Raw genomic sequence first — 15212 nt, 5'->3', positions numbered from 1 at the left:
ACACTAGTGATCATGTAATAAGACACAAACATAAATAAAACATAAAGCATAATTTTTAAAAAATAGAAAAATAAGAACAAGGAGATTAAAGAATGGGTCCACCTTAGTGATGGTGTCTTGTTCTTCCACTTGAAGATCTTATGGAGTGCTTGAGCTCCTCAATGTCTCTTCCTTGCCTTTGTTGCTCCTCCCTCATGACTCTTTGGTCTTCTCTAATTTCATGGAGGAGGATGGAATGCTCTTGGTGCTCCACCCTTAGTTGTCCCATATTGGAACTTAATTCTCCTAGGGAGGTGTTGATTTGCTCCCAATAGTTTTGTGGAGGAAAGTGCATCCCTTGAGGCATCTCAGAGATTTCATGATGAGGAATTTCCTCATGCTCTTGGTGAGGTCCATGAGTGGGCTCTCTTGTTTGCTCCATCCTTTTCTAAGTGATGGGCTTGTCCTCATCATTGAGGATGTCTTCCTCTATGTCAATTCCAGCTGAATTGCAGAGGTGACAAATAAGATGAGGGAAGGAAAACCTTGCCAAAGTAGAGGACTTGTCCGCCACCTTGTAGAGTTCTAGGGATATAACCTCATGAACTTCTACTTCCTCTTCAATCATGATGCTATGGATCATGATAGCCCGGTCTATAGTAACTTCAGACTGGTTGCTAGTGGGAATGATTGAGCGTTGGATGAACTCCAACCATCCCCTAGCCACGGGCTTGAGGTCACGCGTACGCGTCGCTGGTCGTCTTGGCGTGTCACGCGTACGCGTCATCCACGCGCACGCGTCTTTGTGCAAACTCCAATCCACGTGTACGCGTCAGGCACGTGCATGAAATTGTGATCTTCAATGGCGCCAACATCATGGTACGCACAATTGTAATCTCAAATCTTTGTCACAACTCTGCACAACTAACCAGCAAGTGCACTGGGTCGTCCAAGTAATAAACCTTACGTGAGTAAGGGTCGATCCCACGGAGATTGTCGGCTTGAAGCAAGCTATGGTCATCTTGTAAATCTCAGTCAGGCAGATCCAAATGGTTATGGAGAATTGATAATTAAAATATGAATAAAACATAAAATAGGATAGAGATACTTATGTAATTCTTGGTGAGAATTTCACATAAGCGTATGAAGATGCTTTATTCCTCCTAAACTTCTGCTTTCCTATTGCCTTCGTCCAATCATTCATACTCCTTTCCATGGCAAGCTTTATGTTGGGCATCACCGTTGTCAATGGCTACTTCTCGTCCTCTCAGTGAAAATGGTCCCAATGCGCTGTCACCGCATGGCTAATCATCTGTCGGTTCTCGATCATGTTGGAATAGGATCCATTGATCCTTTTGCGTCTGTCACTATGCCCAACACTTGTGAGTTTGAAGCTCGTCACAGTCATCCCTTCCTAGATTCTACTCGGAATACCACAGATAAGGTTTAGACTTTCCGGATCTCAGGAATGGCCGCCCATAATTCTAGCCTATACCACGAAGGTTTTAATCTTAGAATAGAAACCCAAGAGATACACATTCAAGCTTGTTTGCATGTAGAACGGAAGTGATTGTCAGGCACGTGTTCATAGGTGAGAATGATGATGAGTGTCACAGATCATCACATTCATCATGTTGAAGAATGAGTGTATATCTTAGAGAAGAAGTGGGTGTGAATTGAATAGAAAACTGTAGTACTTTGCATTTATTCATGAAGAACAGCAGAGCTCCACACCTTAATCTATGGTGTGTAGAAACTCCACCGTTGAAAATACATAAGAACAAGATGGTCTAGGCATGGCCGAATGGCCAGCCTCCCAAAGATGAAAAGGTCATTGAAAGTATATGAAAAAGTATATGAAAAGTATCCGAAAAAGTATAGCAAAAGGTCCTATTTATAGAAAACTAGTAGCCTAGGATTTACAGAAATAGGTAATTAATGCATAAATCTTCTTCCGGGCCCACTTGGTGTGCGCTTAGGCTGAGCATTGAAGCTTTCACATGTAGAGAATTTTCTTGGAGTTAAACGCCAGCTTTTGTGCCAGTTTGGGCGTTTAACTCCAGCTTTTATGCCAGTTCTGGCGTTTTGACGCCAGAAATTTTATGCTGACTTGGAACACCGGTTTGGGCCATCAAATATTGGGTGAAGCATAGACTATTATATATTGCTGGAAAGCCCAGGATATCTACTTTTCAATGCAATTAAGACCGCTCTAATTGGGCTTTTGTATCTCCAGAAAATCCACTTCGAGTGCAGGGAGGTCAGAATCCAACAACATCTGCAGTCCTTTTTCAGCCTCTGAATCAGATTTTTGCTCAGGTCCCTCAATTTCAGCCAGAAAATACCTGAAATCACAGAAAAACACACAAACTCATAGTAAAGTCCAGAAATGTGATTTTATTAAAAAACTAATACAAATATAATAAAAACTAACTAAAACATACTAAAAATAATGTCAAAAAGCATATAAATTATCCGCTCATCACACACGTCGCTGCAAATTCCTCCATGTTGTGCGCACGCGTGAGCTATGCGTGCGCGTTGATGCTCACTGGTTATCTCCTTAGTTTCTTGTGTTCCTTCCATTTTTGCAAGCTTCCTCTCCATTCTCTAAGTCATTCCTGCCTTATAAAGCCTGAAACACTTAACACACGGATCACTGCATCGAATGGTATAAAGGAGAATTTAAAATCCACAAATTAAAGATTTCTAGGAAGAAAGTTTTCAACCATAGAACAAAACTAGGAAGGAATTGTAAAATCATGCAAATCATATGAATAAGTGGGCAAAGACTTGATGAAACCACTCAATTGAAAACAAGATAAACCATAAAATAGTGGTTTATCAAGTATGCATGATTTAAGTGTGGGGAAGTTGGGTTTGCCAATACTTGGTTTTAGAATTGGTTGTTGTATATTCCTGTGAAAATGTGAAAAACAATAGTTGAGCACATATTATTGCATTCAATAATTTAATCATATGCATTGAGAAAAATAAAAGAAAAATAAAAAATTAATAAAAAAGAGAAAAAGAAAAGAAAAAAAAAAGAGCAAATAATAAAAAAGGGATAAAATGCCCCAAAGTAAATGGTGATAGCAATGCATACGAGTTATACTCAAATTGGGATGCATAAATATGTGAAAAACATAGTTAATGGGTAGTTAGACTTTATACTCTGATTATATGAATTGTCTTAAGTTAGGTGCAGAGTTTAGGTTAATTAAGGATTCAGATTTTAGTCCACTTGACCAAAACAATCCTACCTTGACCCTAACCCCATTACAACCCTTAAAAGACCTCTTGATATGAGTATTTGTGCATTTAATTTCTGTTGATTGGTAGAAGAAGAGCAAGCTTTAGAAAGCAAGGTTAGTAGAGAATTGAGAGAATCGAACCTTAAACACATGAGTGATTAGAGTGTATACACTTCCGGAGAGGGTTCGAGGCTCGATTCTTTGTTCCCAGCTTTCATGAGCTATTTTCTTCTACAAGTTTACTTGAACTTTATTTTGTGATTTGAATTAGTGAGATCCATTTCATATTTATTCTTGGAGAATTTATTTACTTTTAAACCAAGTCGATAAAAACATTTTGCATGTAGTTGCATTCATATAGATAGGTTGCATTTCATACTTTCTACCATTCCTCTTCACTCTTATAGTTTCTCTTGAGCTTAACATAAGGACATGCTAATGTTTAAGTGTGGAGAGATTTGATGCACCACTATTTCGTGGTACATCTTGTGCTTAATTAAGTGGATTTTATTCACTAAACTCACACTTATTCATATAATTTGCATGTTTTACATTTTCCTTCCTAATTCTGTGCTTTGATTGAAAACATGCTTCTTTGACCTTAAAATTGCTAATTATTAATCCTCTCTTATTACCATTCGATGCCTTAATATGTGTGTTAAGTGATTTCAGGGTTTATAGGACAGAAATGGCTTAGAGGATGGAAAGGAAGCATGCAAAAGTGGAAGGAATACAAGAAATTGAAGGAATTGCTGAGCTGTCAAGCCTGACCTCTTCGTACAAAATTGATCATAACTTGAGCTACAGAGGTTCAAATGAGGCGGTTTTAGTTGCGTTCGAAAGCTAACATCTGAGGCTTCGAAATGATATATAATTTGCCATAGCTTCCTTGAAGATAGGCGACGCACATGCGTGCATCACGCGTACGCGTGCATGTGCGAAAGTTCAGCGATCAAAAATCGCTGGGGGTGATTTCTGGGCTATTTTTGGCCCAGTTTCAAGCTTGAAAAACACAGATTAGAGGACGGGAGTGGAACAGAATTGAGGGACGCATCCCATCATTCACAAATTGTTAGGTTTTAGATGTAGTTTTCTAGAGAGAGAGGCTCTGTCCTCTCTCTAGGTTCTTAGGTTTCTAGGTTTATTTCTTCCCAATTCCAGGTCCAATCTTCCTTTAATTTAGTTTTCTTCTACTTTTTATTTATTCTATTACTTTAGTTTATCTTTCTTCTCTTGTTAATTTATTAATGCAAAGAGTATTTTTCCATTTAATTTCTTTATTTGCTTGATTATCTCAATTCAATTCCAATTATCATGTCTTCTTTCTACTCCCTTTATATGTATGCAAAAATGGCATCCATGTCAATGGAGTAGGTTTCTAACTTGACTTTGGAGTTGATTAATATTTAATAAGAGACCCTTGAGTTGGAAGACTCAAGAGTTAAATTGTAATTGGAAGTTGTTGGCTGGCTCTCTAGTCACTAACGCTAATCCTTCCCAAGGGAGAGGATTAGGACTTGTGAATTGGAGTTAGCTCAATTACTTGACTTTTCTTTATTCGGTAAGGGTTAACTAAGTAGAAACAATAACCTATTACTATTAATCTTGGAAAATCCAACAAGGATAGAACATCCGATTAATCTTTGCCTAGCCAAGGCTTTTTATTTTAATTACATAAAACCTCTTGTTAATTTTCATTGCTTTAATTTATAATCATTTACTTTTCCATTCCACATTCAAAAATTTTTCAGAAAACTCATAACCAATAATAAGAACACTTCCCTATAATTCCTTGAGAGATGACCCGAGGTTTGAATACTTCGGTTATTTTTATTGGGGTTTGTTACTTGTGACAACCAAATTTTTGTATGAAAGGATTCTTTGTTGGTTTAAAAACTATACTAGCAACAAAAATTTATTATGAATTCTTTACCAGCAGAAATCCGCTCATCATAACACCCTACCACACAGAGCTTTACACCTAGGATGTAAAAGAGAGGGGCAAAGGAGTTACGACCTCTAAAATAAAAACTTATATATATAATATTGTTGAAGAAGATTTATTCTAGGAGCCTTTGAAGGAAAGTTAAAAGTTAAAATAAAAAATGGTAAAACGAGAAGCGCAACACTCACACTACATAAACGATAAACAGAAAAGATAAGAGAAGCTAACATGGATATAACCGAAAGAGAGTTCCATGGTACAAATATCAAAGCTCAAGACTCGGCTCACGAAGATAAACTGGCTTGACCACATAAGTATATAACATATATATAAGAGAACCCAAAATAAGCCCAAAATATAGAATTACAGAACCTATTTCTCTAAATAACCTCTAAGAAGAAATTAATACATCAAATACATAAGCAGTGGAGATAAAAGTATCTACATATATACATATATCTAAAATAAAGTCTCAAAGACAAGGATCTTCGCTATCAGAGCTTCCAGTATGCCTCAGCGAGGTGCCACACGTCCTGCATCTAAAAACCACAAAATATGTATAGGATAAGAACCGAAAGGTTCTCAATATAGTAACGGTGCCCAAATAACTAACATATAAGGTCCCAGGAGAGCCAAAGGCGATCCTAGAGCTAAAAACAAATTCATTTCCAAATTCATTAAAACTCATTCTTTCACATCCCTTCATAATCATTCAAAATCATTCACTAAGGCCAGATTCTTCATATACATATCACATGTACACACTTCTCATTGATACTTCACCACTTCTCTAACTTTCTTCATCTCCAAGTTACTACTCCTCCCTACCTTCTTCTCACCCCTTAACATACATCTAAGGTTTGGGGCTAAAAGAGTGGAAATAGAGGTTTAGAAGTTCAAAATTATATTTTAAAACACAAATTTTGTGTTTGCTGAAATAGGGGCCATGCGTATGCATGGGAGTGCATTACTGAAACGTCACGCATACGCGTGGGCGTACTTTTTCTTCCTCACGTACGCGAGATGCCCAACCCAAATAGGTTGGTCACGTCGCGTGCAGGTGGCCGCGTACGCAAGCTATGCAGAACAGCAAAAATGCTGAATGTTGCAGAATTTTCTGTTTTGTACTCCGAATTTTCGACGCGCATAACTTTTTCGTTGCAAAACATTTTTCATCCGTTCTTCGAATGGCGTAAACTTCACGGACCCAATTTTCATATGAAATATACTTGAAACAATTTGGGATTCCAGAAGACAAGTTATGCCTTGCCAAAGTTCAGCCAAAAATTAACTTTTCACAAGATTTCTAAACCTCAATTTTCACAACACTTCAATTCCATCCCTTTTTAATCTTACCAAACCACATCAACCCAATCCCCAACATTACCCAAAATACCAATTTTACAAGTATGGCCACTTCCACACAATGATTCATTCTCAACAACACTATGATCTATCCTAACAATTTACCTATACATACATACATACATATATATATATATATATACCTCATCAACACCATCAACTTTCTCATACCAAATGAGAACCACTCAGCCAGTCCACATTCAATTCAACTCAATATACTATAAAATACATCACAATCGATATTATTATCGTAACACCATGATTATAATTTTTCAACACACACTCAAGGTTAGTTCTCAATATTCTCATCTTCCAATTCCCAACAATCAAAATCATGCAACACAAATCATGAATACCATCATTCCTCACCTAAGTTCATGATACTCAACATTTACTTTAAGGTCACTAACCACTAATCATGCATACATGCTTCAACCTATCTTATGGTTATCTAGCCTATATTTTCACAAGACATTACATTTTAGTGACGAGAAACCAAAATCCAACCTTGGCCAATTCCCCGATAAACCCAGAACACCACGATTAGCACTGTTTCGCAAGGACCCAAGCTTCAAAAGTCACACCAAATGGATCCCTAGCTCCCCAAAGTATAACGTCAAGTCTCCAACACCACCAATGACCACTAACATGCCCCTAAACAACCCACAACTCAATCTAACACAAATAATCATCACTAAATCATAGATTTCACAAGGGTTTAGGGGTCCTTACCTTCCTCAAGCATCAATGGAGCAAAACCCAATGATTTTCTCAAGTTAGTTCAAGCCTATAACATCAAAGGATCAAAAATCTCAACACCCACAAATTGAATTTTCGAAATTAAAGGGAGGAAATCTGAACTTAAAATGAAATCTCTTTACAAAATTGATTACTGGACTTTGTAGAGCTCGTCGCTCTGGACGCATGGTTGCAAATGGCTCGTCAATCAGAGCTCCGGATCAAAAGTTATGGGCGATTGAATATCGGGGTGAATAGTATTTGGGGTTTTGCTTCTTCCTCTGTCACTCACCGTGTCTCTCATCTCATGGCTGAAGAATGAGCTGAATTGCTCATAAGGATGGCTTATGTATGTTGGGCTTGGGCCCAACTTGGGTCTGATTCAACCGGTTTGGCCCGTTCGGCCCAATCTTGGGCCAAATTCTTTAAATTTGGTGTCAAAATTCTTATTTTAATTAGCTCTATCTCATTAAATTATAAAATTTCATTTTTTAATTTTCATGATTATTAATTATTTTATTATCTAATTATTTAATAATTTTTGCGGGTTTTACAATTTGCCTAATTGATATTCTGTTAACTACTAATTTTACTACTTGTCGTAATTGTTCTCTATGTGTGATTATTTGTTTGACTGTTTGGTTACTCGTGATTGCAATTTGCTGGTTTGGATTTATTGTGATGTGTTGTGGCTTGTAAGAGATTGACTTTATGATGGTTTGAATGCTGGATGAATCATGGGCACGTCATGATCGTACCAAAAGTAAGGCGTTACGGACCTGATTTCCTTTATCATCTATTTAATATTGAGCCTTTACGTCAATACTGCGTTTCAGTTTTTAAGAAAATGCCAGAAAATTTTATTTTTATTTATCAAACTCATGTATCAAACATCACCACGTAATAATGATCACATAACTATTAATAATAATAAATATAATACAAAATAAATAAAACGAAACTTATATACAATTCTTATCCCTCTGTATATAATTAAAACTAAAGCAACAAGGGCGAGAGTATCGGCGCGTCGATTGGCAAATTCTTCATCCGCCCGGACGCATCATGTACGCGTGCGCGTCTCTATGCGAAATCACTTTTGCACGTGCGCGCCTTGTACGCGTGTGCGCCCATTGATGTATTCCCAATCTTTTTTTCTTCATGCATTCTCCACTTTGCATGCTTTTCTCCTCATTTCTTCCATCCAATACTTGCCTTATGAACCTGAAATAACTTAACAAACACATCAAGGCATCGAATGGAATTAAAGTGAATCAAAATCACCAATTTAAGAGCCTAAAAAGCATATTTTTACACTTAAGCATAATTCAAGGGAGAATTACAAAACCATGCTATTTCATTGAATAAATGTGGGAAAAGGTGGTAAAATCTCCCAAATTAAGCACAAGATAAACCACAAAATTGGAGTTTATCAAATCTCTCCGCACTTAAACTAAGCATGTCCTCATGCTAAAATCAAGAAAGAAGCAAAGGGTATTAACATTTATTCAATGCAAACTAATTAAATGCAATCTATCTATATGCAACCTATTTTCATGATGCAATGGCTTAGTCAAAATAAATCAATCTCCAATAATACACATGCAAGCACAAGGGCTAAGGTATTAGCAATCAAAGCAAACCACAATTGGATTGAATCATTGAAAAAGTTCACAAACTTGCAAGAAAAGATGATCATGGGTGGAAACATGTAATTGGGCGATCAAACCCTCACCAGATGTGTATCCGCTCTAGGCACTCAAGTGTATGGGGTTGATTCACTCAATTCTCCCCTAATCATGCTTTCCAAGATTTGTTTTTCATCTAACAATCAATAATTACCTTATGCATGCATAAAAGTATCATGAGGACTTTCCCATAGGTTGTAATGGGGCTAGGATCAAGGTAGGATGCATATGGTCAAGTGAGCTTGAAATTCGAATCTTTGATTAACTTAAACTTCCCACCTAACCTATGAAAACCTAAACAATTCTAAATAAACCTAGCTATCCATTCTTTACTTCTTCACACACTCATGCATTTCCTTTTAGATTCTCACACGTATGCATTGACTTTATGAAACTTTAAACTTTGGGACATTTTGTTTCCTTTTTGTTGCAATTTTTTTTTTGATAAAATATATACAAGAACATCAATGCATATGGTTTACACATGATTAATACATGAGTATGTACCCAATTCCTAAAATTTTTTTTAACAAAAACACACATACACTTTTATCTCTACCCAATGTACCCAACTTTCCAAAATCAAATGATAAACACTCTCACTAGCCTAAGCTAATCAAAGATCCAAACAAGGGACATTTATTGTTTTCATTTAAGCTTGTAATGTGCTACAATTATGAACAAATGGGTTAAGCATAGGCTCAAGATTGGTTAACAATGGAAGATAAAAAGTAGGCTATTTGGGTAAGTGAGCTAATTGAACAATGGCCTCAATCATATAAATGCATATATACACAAAATAATGAACATAAAGAATTAAACAAATCAAAGATTACAATCATAGGAAGAGAATAATGCACACAAGAATGAAAATAAGTGGTTATGTATGATGTAACCACACAATTAGGCTCAAATCTTACATGCTTGTGTTCTTTGCTCAAAACATGACCCACAAAGTGTATAATTCAAGCAAGTTCTGAAAATTTTCAACCAATTGGGGTGGTGCCCGAGAAATAGATTTCTTGAAAATTTTCATCATATTGACTAAGCTTATTTTAATTCAATGTAGTGATTTAGAAAATTTTAAAAATTTTCCCTAGTTTACCCCTTTTCAATCAAAACACAATTCTTATATAAAAAGGGTCAACTAGATTTTATCAATCCAAAACATTTTTCTAATCACAATCAAAGCCAAGATGCAAAACATATAGATATATATATAATAAAAGTGTGCAACTACCAAAATAAGGGTATCCACAATAGCAAATATGTACAGTAATCCCAAAATGATCTAAAACATAAAGTGCAAAATAAAATAAAGTAGCAGAAAATAGAAATATATGTCTGAAAGTTCACCACATAAATGCAAACACCGGTCACGAACAGTGACCTCCCCACACTTTAGAATCATGCATCGTCCTCGATGCTACTGTTGAAGCTCGGGATGGGGGTCAACAATCGCGCCGGGATGTAGCTCAGGCTCAGACTGTGGGACTGGGACTAGCTGTGGCTCTGGCTAAAGCTCAGGCTCAGGCTATGGCTGTGGAGTGTCCTGCTAAACCTCAGGATGGTGCTGAACCTCTGTGGTGACCTGTGTCTCTGGAGGTGCATCCTGATGAGTCGGCTCCTCATCATGCTCCTCCTCCTGATCCTGCTCGTCGGAGGCGAAAGAGTCTGGGAGTGGAGGTAGCTCGATGCCTTGTGAGGCAAACACCTGGTCTATGCGGTCGAGACGTCGCATGATACGATGCTCGCAGTGCTCCATGAAGCGGAATAGGCACTGCACCAACAGGTATGTCGGCTCAGGTGCTGGTGGTGGTGGTAACGATGCTGCTGCTGCTGAAGTTGAGGGGGGTCCTGCTGCTGCTGCTGATAACGAGGGCTGAGCTGCCTCCTTCACTGCTCTGGCTCGAGAATGGCATTTGGGTGGGGGCTTCTCGTGCACCCACCCACCCCATGGAATTGTAACCTATTTGTCGTCATCATCCTCCCACGGAACATCAGCCATCTCGATCATGCTGGTGACCAGTGTAGGGAACAATAGGAGGCCACGGATATGCGTGTGCCACATATTCTGCTTGATCAGCCGGGGGAAGTTTAGCTCCTTCCCCTCCATCACACACCCAATCAGAACTAGCATATCCATCGGAATCTCTGAGAAGTAAATGGTGGGGAAGACATAGTGGGCAAATATATACTGCCAAGTCCTAGCCTCCCTCGACAGATAAGTGAAACGTATTCCCTTGGGCTTCTTGTTCCCAGAATCCATCACCCAAGGGGCGTCAGGTGTGGCAATCACGTGCTTAAGCGCCTCATAATTAAATGTCATGCAATGGATGGCCACCTCTGCCTGCTTATAGGCGCATGTATCATCAGGACAAAGTCGGCAGAGCAGTGTATCCCCAATGGCAGCCTCAGTGATCATAATGTCTCTACCTCGCAGCTGAACTGAATCAAGAGTGGCACGAAAGAAGTTACAATAAAATTCTCTCACCCATGACGTGTTTATCCTCCCCAAATCTCTGTCAACAAAGTCCAATCCCAAATCCAGAATGCGGGTGTTTATGGCACGTCTCACATCATTGGAAAGGAGCAGTTTCTTCTCAATGTTTAGATTCTTCTTCCAGAAATCGGGGAAACGAAGATCACAATAGAGGTTTGGGAATTTGATTGGGTCAGTAGATGACAGCAGCTGATTTTCCTTGTCCTCTTCATTCAGGGGATTCTTAGCATAGTTTGCATAAGGTGAACGGGTAGAGGTTTTAGAGCACTTCCTCTTTCTTGAAGTAGTGGCTATAGCTTTTTCCTTGTCTGACATCCTGAAAACAGAGATGATACAATATAAGTAGCTAGCCAAGCGGATATAAAGCCCTTAAAGCAAAGCATTTTCATGAAGTGAGTAAAGCAAAGAGAATTCTTGGGATGCAAGCAACAGAATTCAGAATTCAAACCAAGAATTCAAACCACATTTGCACATTACTTGTTCATTAAGCCTAAGAAACACCATATCCAAAAGAATGATCAAAAGAGTTAAGTTGAAAACCAAAAGGAGTTAGTTAGGTAAACAAATTAGAGTTAGAAATTAGTTGAAAATCAGTGATATGGTGGTTACCGGCTTAATTCAAAAGGAAAGTATAAAATTGGGGGTGTAAGCACACTCACAATCATGAAATGCATCAAGTCATTGATGATGAAATATAATATTGCTAGAAGGCAACCAATATGAAAACAAGTCATCAATCAATGTAAAGATCACTAGAATCATATGAATTGGTGTTGGTGAAATCAAAACTTCAATGAACAATGTACATAAATGAAATTCAAATACCAAATTTCAATGAGGCATGAAGGTCACAAGGATTGAGATAAGAGTTGAAAATTTTATGCACCATGTGACTAAAGATAATTTGGGCATAGAGGGATTGAATCACAGTAGCTACATAGGTAGAAGAAATCATCAATCTTGTGGAAGCAAGCAAATTGGGCTCAATTTCAAATGAAAACCAAGTTTATGGTCAATCTGAAAGTTTACTCAACTATGCAATGTATATATATAAATCAACATTGTAAGCAAGCAAAGAATATAACGAGTATGACCAAAACTTGTAAACAGGTTCTTGACGAATTCCAAAACCATTTAGGCAACAAAATCCTATTTGACACAGAAATCATCAAATAGAAGTCTGTTACACCCATCAAAATAATGTTATTTCATGAAATATGGTTAGGGAAAATCCAGCAGCATTTTAGCAGTACATTGGCTATTTTCCAAATTCAAACAGTCAAATCAATTTCCATATGAATTCATTTAATTCCAAAGCACAAAAACTATGTATGAGTTCATATGAATTGAACAAATAGCCAATCTTTAGCAGCAAACATCGAAAACAATTCAAACTAAACCAACCAGCAGTCATGAGGAAAGCAACATTCAGTATTAACAATCCAAATGAGCACAGAGCAAATCAATGAAATAGAACAATTCCAAATAGCAGCATAAATTCAAACAAGCCTAAATCCACTACTCAGCCTAGATTCTCTAACCACCTAACAAACTAAACTAACTAAACTAATCTAACTAAGAAAGCTAAATAGAATAAGATAAACTAGATTAACTAAACAAAATTAAAATGAAAGAAGAAAAAGGGAAACCTGGGAAGTAGGGGAGTGCGAACAGAGGAAAGGAATGGAGAGCAGAGGAAGAAGAGTAGACGGGTCAGAGCAGGACGGCGGTCTGGTGGTACAATGGAACGTGCGCCAGTGACAATGGAGGTCACAGCGGTGCTTGTGGCAGCGCTGGGGTGGCGTTGGAACAAAGCAGGGATATGGGGTGAGGGAAGAAGACAGGGGTGAGGCAGTGAGAATGGAGAGAGGGGGGAAATGAGGAGAGGGATGTATGTGGCGACGGCGGCAGCGTTCGCCGGACGGAGCAGAGGAAAGCGTCGCTGGTGGGAGGTGAAAAGAGAAGAGAGAAAGACGTTAGAGAAGGTGAGAGGAGGGACTATGCGAATGCGCTAGGGCTTCGCGTCCCTGGGGTAAGCAAAATTTTGAATCCACGCGAGCGCGCACCGTGCGCGTCCGCGTGGGTGAGAGAATAGTGAATCGGTGCAGAAGCGTCATATGCGCCTGCGCGTAGATGGGAAAATTGGGAATGGGCGCGACGCGTACGATGCGCATCCACGCGGGTGTGTGATGAGCGGATAATTTATACGCTTTTCGGCATTGTTTTTACATAGTTTTTAGTATGATTTAGTTAGTTTTTAACATATTTTTATTAGTTTTTAAATAAAAATCACATTTCTGGACTTTAATATGAGTTTGTGTGTTTTTCTATGATTTCGGGTAATTTCTGGCTGAAATTGAGGTACTTGAGCAAAAATCAGATTCAAAGGTTGAAGAAGGACTGCAGATGCTGTTGGATTCTGACCTCCCTACACTCAAAGTAGATTTTATGGAGCTACATAAATCCAAATGGCACTCTCTCAATTGCGTTGGAAAGTATACATCCAGGGCTTTCCAGAAATATATAATAGTTCATATTTTGCCCGAGTTTAGACGATGCAAACTTGCATTCAACGCCAGCTCTATGCCCTATTCTGGAGTTAAACGCCAGAAACAGGTTGCAAAGCAGAGTTAAACGCCAGAAACAGGTTACAAACTGGCGTTTAACTCCAAGGAAGACCTCTGCACGTGAAAGCTTCAATGCTCAGCCCAAGCACACACCAACTGGGCCCGGAAGCGATTTTCTGCATCATTTACTCAATTCTGTAACCCTAGTAACTAGTTTAGGATAAATAGAACTCTTTACTATTGTACTAGGGGTCTTTTTCCCTATTTTCGAATTCATATGCCAATTGGGGAGACTGGCCATTCCGCCATTCCTGGACCTTGTTCTTATGTATTTTCAATGGTAGAGTTTCTACACATCATAGATTAAGGTGTGGAGTTCTGCTGTTCCTCATGAAGTAATGCAAAGTACTATTGTTTTTCTATTCAATTCAAGCCTATTTCTTCTCTAAGATATACATTCGCACACAAGAACATGATGAATGTGATGATTATGTGACGCTCATCATCATTCTCACTTATGAACGTGTACCTGACAAACACTTCCGTTCTACATGCAAACAAGCTTGAATGTGTATCTCTTAGCCTTCTGATCGTGAGATCAGAGTCTTTGTGGTATAGGCTAGAACTATTGGCGGCCATTCTTGAGGTCCGGAAAGTCTAAACCTTGTCTGTGGTATTCCGAGTAGGATCCGGTAAGGGATGGTTGTGACGAGCTTCAAACTCGCGAGTGCTGGGCGTAGTGACAGACGCAAAAGGATTACTGAATCCTATTCCAGTATGATCAAGAACTGACAGATGAATAGTCGTGCGGTAACAGCGCATCTTGGACTATTTTCACTGAGAGGATGGGAAGTAGCCATTGACAATGGTGATGCCCTACACAAAGCTTGCCATAGAAAGGAGTGGGAATGATTGGATGAAGACAGCAGGAAAGCAGAGGTTCAGGAGGAACAAAAGCATCTCTATACGCTTATCTAAAATTCTCACCAATGACTTACATAAGTATCTCTATCCTATTTTACATTTTATTTATCTTTTAATTATTAAAACTCTATAACCATTTGAATCTGCCTGACTGAAATTTACAAGGTGACCATATCTTGCTTCAAGCCAACAATCTCCGTGGGATCGACCCTTACTCACGTAAGGTTTATTACTTGGACGACCCAGTGC

The 15212-nt window shown here is 38.4% G+C and overlaps 1 pseudogene; it reads right to left on the bottom strand.

Moving 5' to 3' along the window:
- Window positions 1–10376: 10376 nt before the first annotated feature.
- Window positions 10377–10927, bottom strand: LOC148561654 (uncharacterized; annotated as a pseudogene).
- Window positions 10928–15212: the final 4285 nt, after the last annotated feature.

The sequence above is a fragment of the Arachis ipaensis genome, chromosome B6 (assembly GCF_059453495.1).
Source record: "Arachis ipaensis isolate K30076 ecotype BB chromosome B6, ASM5945349v1, whole genome shotgun sequence".
NCBI lineage: Eukaryota > Viridiplantae > Streptophyta > Magnoliopsida > Fabales > Fabaceae > Arachis > Arachis ipaensis.
This window is presented reverse-complemented; position numbering and strand designations above follow the sequence as displayed.